The following is an 8,003-nucleotide window of genomic DNA, read 5'->3' as shown; positions in this document are numbered from 1 at the left end:
AACTCCAGGTATCTCCAAAGAAGGCCCTGGATAAATCCAGGTTCCCCCTCCACAACCCCAGCAGGAAGAAAATAGCCAAAAATCCAAACAGGAAGAGAGGAATCAAAAGTCTAGGATTTAGCTGAAGATAAAGGTAGATTGTGATCTTGAGAATAATCTTGAGAAACAGGGAGTTTCCCCCTTGTGACTGTCATTGTTTTAGGAACTAGCTGATTATGACCCTGGGAGTGGTCCTGAGAGGCAGGGAGATTGCCCCCTTGTGATCTTCACTGGTATTTTCAGAATTTTCTATGACACACTCCCTGCCAATTCCGGATCACTGGGCTGTGGTTTTTTTTCCCTTAAAAATCGGTTCTCCCGGTCACTCGGGGTGGAACTCTTCCCTTGCGTGGGCTATGAGTTTCAGCCCCAGTGCACTGGTTCTCGTCTCGTCTCATCAATTAAAGCTTCGTGTGATTGCAGCAAGGACGGTCTTTCGTGAGTTACTGGGGGGTCGTTTTATCCTGAGACTTGAGTGAGAGTCTCTCCAGCACTGGGAGTCATTCATTTGGGGGCTTGTCCCGGGGATTAGCAACCACCCTCGTCTCCGAAAACCCACTTGGGGCCTTGGAGGTAAGACATTGTCTGTATGTCTTTGTCTGTGTGCTGGCAGGTCCTTTATTGTGCCAGTTGAATGTTGAATTCAGGTTCAGGTTCAGGTTCTGTACATTCGAGTTTCAAGTTCTGTACATTCGTTCGAGTTTACAATCATGCCTTTGTGTTTCCGGGTGGTTGAATCCAGGTTCAGGTTCTGTGCATTCGGGTTTACAGTCATGACTTATTTTGTGTTTCTATGCCGGTTGGATTCAGGTTCTGGTTCTGTACTTTGAGGTTACTTTGAGGTTACAACCGTGTCTGTGTCTTTGTGTTTCCATGCAAACTAAGTCCAGGTTCTGTATTTTCTATGTCCAGGTTCTGTATTTTCGGTTTTTCAGTCGTTCATGTCTCGGGAGGAGACGGAGGGAGTGATCAGCAGACGTGCTAAGAGATCAGCCCTGCGTGCCTTCCCAGCTGTCTGTATTTCTGGAATAGTTTCAACTGTCTAGGTGGCTGTATTTTTGGATTTGCAGTCGCTCACATCTCAGGAGGAGACGTGCCAGGAGTTCAGCCCTGAGAGACGTCTGGGGAGGTGAGAAGGGACCCCAGGGGATGCCTGGGTGAGTCCTGTCTAGGTGCTGATGAGGATACAGAAGTCCTCCTAGAAGGAACTACACATCCCCCTGGCTGTCTGTGTTTCTGGAAGAATTTCATCCATCTAGGTGGAGACGTTTGGTAGCCTTTGTATGTTTCCATTTTGTCTTACTTGTGACTTTGGCAATGGGGCAGACTGTGACGACTCCGCTGAGTTTGACTCTGGTTCATTGGCCTGAAGTTAGAGCTAGAGCACATAACTTGTGAGTTGAGATTAAGAAAGGGCCATGGAAGACATTTTGCTCCTCGGATTGGTCAGCACTTGGTGTTGGCTGGCCTCCAGAGGGCACCTTTGATTTAATCATTATTCTTGAAGTTAAAGATATTGTTTTTTCAGGACAGACCAGGATCCCATCTTGATCAACAACCATACATTATGGTATGGCAAGATTTGGTCCAGGATCCCCCACCTTGGGTTAATCCCTGGGTGCAAAGACAAAAGCCAGGCTCCCGAACCTTGGCTCTCCGAGAGGCAGAATGCCAACCGAAACCTGTAGCTTCGACGCCTGAGAGTTTGCCTGAAAACCAATCTTCGGCTCCTCCTAAAATCTACCCTGAGATTGAGGAGCCACATGAATGGCCGAGCCCTCTACCACCTCCTTACCTACTGCCCCAGATGCCTGACCCTGGTGTTAATGACAGCACTGGGGGAGGGCCTGCTATGGGCACAGGAAGTCGGCATGCTCAGAGTCCTGCACAGGGTCCTGGAGGACCAGATTCAACAACGGCGTTGCCACTACGTGTCTATGGCCCCCAGTGGACCCACCCCACCTTCAACCCCTCCAATATTGGCCATTTTCCTCTGCCGATCTTTACAACTGGAAGACTAATCACCCTTCCTTTTCAGATAATCCTGCCAGCCTGACAGGATTGGTGGATTCCTTGATGTTTGCCCAACAACCCACCTGGGATGACTATCAGCAGCTTCTACAGGTTCTCTTCACTACTGAAGAGAAAGAGTGGATCCTGTTGGAGGCCCGGAAAAATGTTCCCGGAGCAAATGGGGCACCAATCAATCATCCGAATGAAATAGATGCTGGGTTTCCCCTTAACCGACCTAATTGAGACTTCAATACAGCAGCAGGTAGGGAGCGGCTGACAGTCTACCGCCAGGCTCTCATGGCAGGTCTCCGGGGGGGCCACCAGATGCCCCACTAATTTGGCAAAGGTAAGAGAGGTTCTTCAGGGACCAGTTGAACCACCATCTGTATTTCTTGAATGTTTAATGGAGGCTTATAGGCGTTATACTCCCTTTGACCCGACTTCTGAGGGTCAGCAAGCAGCAGTAGCTATGGCATTCATAGGACAGTCAGCATCAGATATTAAGAAAAAGTTACAGCGGCTAGAAGGGTTGCAGGATTATTCCTTGCAGGATTTGGTTAAGGAAGCAGAGAAAGTGTTTCATAAGCGAGAGACTGAGGAAGAGAAGCGAGAGAGAGAGAGAGAGAGGCGGGAAGCAGAAGAAAGAGAGGAATGGAGAGATCGCAGACAAGAAAGAAAATTGACTAGAATTTTGACCACAGTAGTAGGAGAGAAAGGAAAGACAGGGCCTAGACAGGTAGAGCACCTGGGCAACAGAAGACCAAAGATGAATGAAGACAGGCAGAGGCGCCCCTTGGACAATGATCAATGTGCTTATTGCAAAGAAAAAAGACACTGGGCAAGAGAATGCCCAAAGAAGAAAGGAAGGGCCCCTAAGGTACTGACCATAGAAGATGATTAGAGGCGACGGGGCTCGGACCAACTCCCCGAGCCTAGGGTAACCCTGACTGTGGAGGGGACCCCTATGGATTTTCTAGTGGACACAGGGGCTGAGCACTCTGTCCTGAAACAACCATTGGGGAGGCTAAGGAATACAAAGACTGTAGTGATTGGAGCAACTGGACAGAAACAATATCCGTGGACCACCTTAAGAACTGTAGATTTGGGGAGGGGACAAGTGACTCATTCCTTTCTGGTCATTCCTGAATGTCCCATGCCTTTATTAGGAAGAGACTTGCTAACAAAGTTGAAGGCCCAGATCAGGTTTACTCGAACTGGGCCAGGAGTGACATGGGAGACTCCCACCTCCATGATATTGGCCCTGAGATTTGAAGAAGAATATAGACTACATGAGCGCTTGAGTCAGGCAAAGACCCCTGATATGAAGGAATGGTTAGCAAGATTTCCTAAGGCTTGGGCAGAGACTGGAGGTATGGGAATGGCAGTGAGAGTTCCCCCAGTAATAGTGGGACTAAAGATGGATTCCTCCCCCATAAGAGTACGGCAGTACCCAATGAGAAGGGAAGCTAGAGAAGGAATTAGACCTCATATCCAGAGGCTTATGCAACAAGGTATTTTTGTGCCTTGCCAGTCTCCTTGGAACACTCCCTTATTGCCTGTCAGAAAGCCTGGCCCTAACGATTACAGACCAGTACAAGATTTAAGGGAAGTTAACAAGAGGATCCAAGACATACACCCGACTGTCCCCAACCCATACAACCTTCTCAGCTCGCTCCCACCAGATAAGAAATGGTACACTGTCCTAGATCTAAAAGATGCTTTCTTTTGCCTGAGGTTACATCATTCCAGCCAACCTGTTTTTGCCTTTGAATGGAGAGACCCGGAAACCGGACTGGTAGGTCAACTGACCTGGACAAGACTACCCCAAGGATTCAAAAATTCTCCCACTCTTTTTGATGAGGCCCTCCACCGGGACCTGGCCAGCTTCAGAGCTGAAAACCCACAGGTAACCTTGCTCCAGTATGTTGATGATTTACTTCTGGCAGCAACTACTGAACTTGAGTGCAGACAAGGAACTGAAAAATTACTAATGGACTTAGGTGAGTTGGGGTACCAAGCCTCAGCTAAAAAGGCTCAGCTGTGTCAGACGGAGGTTACTTATTTGGGATACACCCTCCGAGACAGGAAGGGGTGGCTAACAGAAGCCAGAAAAAAGACTGTAACTGAGTACCCAACTCAAACTACAACAAGGCAAGTAAGAGAATTCTTGGGCACTGCTGGTTTCTGCAGGCTATGGATACCTGGGTTTGCGACCCTAGCTGCCCCATTGTACCCCCTAACCAAAGAAGGGGGGTGTTTATGTGGACCCCGGATCACCAGAAAGCTTTTGAAGAGATTAAAAGGGCTCTACTGACGGCCCCAGCATAACCTTACCTGACCTAACCAAACCTTTTATTCTCTATGTGGATGAGAGAGCAGGGGTTGCCAGAGGAGTCCTTACTCAGACTTTGGAACCTTGGAAGAGGCCAGTAGCTTACCTATCCAACAAACTAGACCCTGTTGCAAGCAGATGGCCCTCTTGCCTGAAAGCTAGTGCTGCTGTTGCCCTGCTTGTCAAAGATGCTGATAAGCTCACTCTGGGGCAAAAGACAACTGTAGTGGCACCCCATGCTCTAGAAAGCATTATTCGACAGCCCCCTGACCAATGGATGACCAACGTTCATATGACACATTATCAAAGCCTCTTGTTGACTCACCGGGTGAACTTCGCTCCCCCTGCTGTCCTCAATACCGCCACCCTACTGCCCGAGACTGATGACTCCATCACTGCACTGACATTCTAGCAGAAGAAGCTGGTACCAGAAATGATCTGAAGGATTAACCTTGGCTGGGGAGTCTGAGCTGGTATAGAGATGGTAAAAGTTTCATGGTTGAAGGTAAGTGGAAGGCAGGGGCGGCAGTGGTGGATGGGAAACAAGTGATCTGGGCCAGCAGCCTCCCTGAAGGGACTTCAGCCCAGAAAGCTGAACTTGTGGCTATGATACAGGCTCTGCGAATGGCAGAGGGAATGTCTATCAACATCTACACTGAAAGCAGGTATGCTTTTGCCACTGCCCATATACATGGAGCAATATACAGACAAAGAGGACTGTTGACATCTGCAGGAAAAGACATAAAAAATAAAGAAGAAATTTTGAGCCTCCTCGAGGCCATACATTTGCCAAAGAAGGTAGCCATCATACATTGTCCAGGACACCAAAGAACTCGAGACGCTGTGGCCAAAGGAAATCAGATGGCAGACCTAACTTCTAAACAGGCGGCTCAGGGAGCAATGGTCCTGGCAGTCAATGAGTCTAAAGATTATCATGACATCAGTGAAACCAACTTTAGATATAACCCCAAGGACCATCAAGTTATGGACAAATTGGGACTGGTAAAGAAAACCCCATACGGGACAGTAGAGACAGAAGGAGGAAAACTAGTCCTCCCACAAAAAGAACACAAGTATGTTGCCAACTTACATCACTTGACCCAGTTAGGGGCCAAGAAACTAAAAGATGTTGTTAGGGCCTCAGACTATTATGTTATGGGACTCTCTGATTTGGTAGAAGAAGTAGTCAGAAGCTGCAAGGCCTGTGCTATGACTAATGCAGGACACTCCATATATTCCTGGGAAGAGGCTCAGAGGCGACCGGCCTGGGGCCTACTGCGAAGTAGATTTTACAGAAATTAAACCAGCCAAATATGGTAACAAGTACTTATTAGTTTTTATAGATACTTTTTCAGGCTGGGTAGAAGCTTTTCCTACTAAGACTGAGACGGGCAATGTGGTGGCTAAGAAGATCATAGAAGAAATCTTCCCAAGGTTTGGGATACCCAAGGTAATCGGGTCTGATAATGGACCTGCCTTTGTTGCCCAGGTAAGTCAAGGACTGGCCATCCAACTGGGGATCAATTGGAAATTACATTGTGCTTACCAACCCCAGAGCTCAGGTCAGGTAGAAAGGTTGAATAGAACCCTAAAAGAGACCTTGACAAAATTAGTCCTAGAGACTGGCAGAAATGACTGGACAGCCCTCCTTCCCTTTGCCCTGTTCCGGGTTCGAAACACCCCAGGGCGATATAAACTCACCCCTTATGAGATCCTATGTGGGGGGCCGCCACCACTTACTGAGGCGGGTGGGAAACATAATCCTGATGCTGTTCTTCCTAGACTGTTATCTGCCCATCTGAAGGCCCTTGAAGTAGTAAGGCGCCAGCTCTGGAAACAACTAAAAGAGGCATACGAGCCTGGGGACCCCAAACGTGCCGCACCATTTCCAAGTGGAAGATGCTGTACTAGTTCGGCGATACCGAGTCGGGAACCTAGAACCTCACTGGAAGGGACCCTACTTAGTGCTCCTGACAACTCCCACGGCAGTGAAAGTGGAAGGTATCTCAGCTTGGATACACGGCTCCCACGTGAAGCGAGCTCCTGTGCCGGCCAAAGATGAATGGAAGCTGGAAAAAACTATGGACCCTTTTAAGCTGTGTCTGTGTCGTGCACCTAAACCCAATTCAGGTGAAGGACAATAACCTCCATGCGCCTCAACGACTCACTTGGCAGGTCCTAACAGGGGGAGGGGATGTCATATGGGAACTCACAAGGGAAGCTCCTCCAGGAACATGGTGGTCCACTCTCTACTCAGACTTATGTAAACTGACTATAGGGGCTCCCAGCCCCTGGGACCTTGAAGGATACTTTGGTACCTCTAGACCACCCACAGAGGCTTCCCCTCCAGGACGATGTGGTCTAGATCCATGGGGGGGATGTAGTAGTCTGGGCAGAAGAGCCAAGTTAAGCTCCCTATCCTTCTATGTTTGTCCGGGGCTCCATCGAGATCGGAACCTGAACCCTATCTGTGGGGGGAGTTATGATTTCTATTGTAAAAACTGGGGATGTGAAAGCACTGGAGATACCTATTGGAAACCCTCCTCTCCCTGGGATTACATTTTGGTTGGGGCCAACTATTCACACTCAGATCTCTCCAAGTGGAAGGAGTTGAGCGAGGGGGCCTGCCAAGGCTGGTGCCACCCCCTTCAGATAAATTTTACTGAATCAGGGAAGAAGGCTACCGGTTGGATATCAGGATATTATTGGGGACTTAGGCTCTATAAGGAAAGGACAGATGATGGCCTTATATTCAAGATTAGACCGAGGATTGAGAGTCTAACGAGCCAGCCCATAGGGCCCAATCAGGTACTGGCTGAACAAGGTCCCCCAGCCCGAGACCCCCCACAAACTCAGGAGGGATTCACTAATAAGATCACAACTCCCAGCCCCTCACCTGGGCAAACATGACTTCTCTGGCCCTTTCATCCATGGGACAGAGATTGCTTAATCTCATACGAGGGGCATTTTTCATGTTGAACCAAACGAACCCCAACATGACAGAATTCTGCTGGCTTTGCTTAGCATTAGGGCCTCCTTATTATGAAGGAATTGCAGTATCCGGGGCTTTTAACAACACCACCAGTCTGGAGGCTTGTGTTTGGGGGACTGATCATAGGTTGACTCTTACTGAGGTTACGGGTGTAGTAACATGTCTGGGAAATCCACTGGCTGCCTATAAACGTTTATGCAATGAGACTCTTAAAAGCCTTAAGACTCCTGACAACAGGTACTTGGTTCCTGATTTAGGTAGATGGTGGGCTTGTAGTACAGGCTTGATGCCTTGCATGTCAATGTCGGTTTTTAATGACACCAAAGATTACTGTGTGCTTGTACAACTGATACCTAGGGTACTTTATCATCCAGCTAACATGCTTGAAGATGAGTTTGACAAGCACCCAACTTGCTTTCGACGACAACCTATTTCTCTGACACTAGCAGTAATCCTGGGCCTTGGAGTAGCTGCTGGTGTTGGGACAGGTACCACTGCCCTAATACAGGCCCCTCAGTACTTTAATGAATTAAGAATAGCCATGGACGAAGATTTGAGGGCTTTAGAACAATCTGTTTCCAAACTTGAAGAGTCATTGACTTCCCTCTCAGAAGTGGTCTTACAGAA

At 48.3% G+C, this 8,003-nt stretch overlaps 1 pseudogene; it reads left to right on the top strand.

Annotated features, from left to right (window-relative positions):
* Nucleotides 1-1,356: 1,356 nt before the first annotated feature.
* LOC130881027 (uncharacterized) lies at nt 1,357-6,528 on the top strand (annotated as a pseudogene).
* Nucleotides 6,529-8,003: the final 1,475 nt, after the last annotated feature.

Source organism: Chionomys nivalis, chromosome 9, assembly GCF_950005125.1.
Source record: "Chionomys nivalis chromosome 9, mChiNiv1.1, whole genome shotgun sequence".
NCBI classification, from domain to species: Eukaryota; Metazoa; Chordata; class Mammalia; order Rodentia; family Cricetidae; genus Chionomys; species Chionomys nivalis.
Note: the sequence above shows the minus strand (reverse complement) of the source record. Positions and strands in the feature narration are given on the sequence as shown.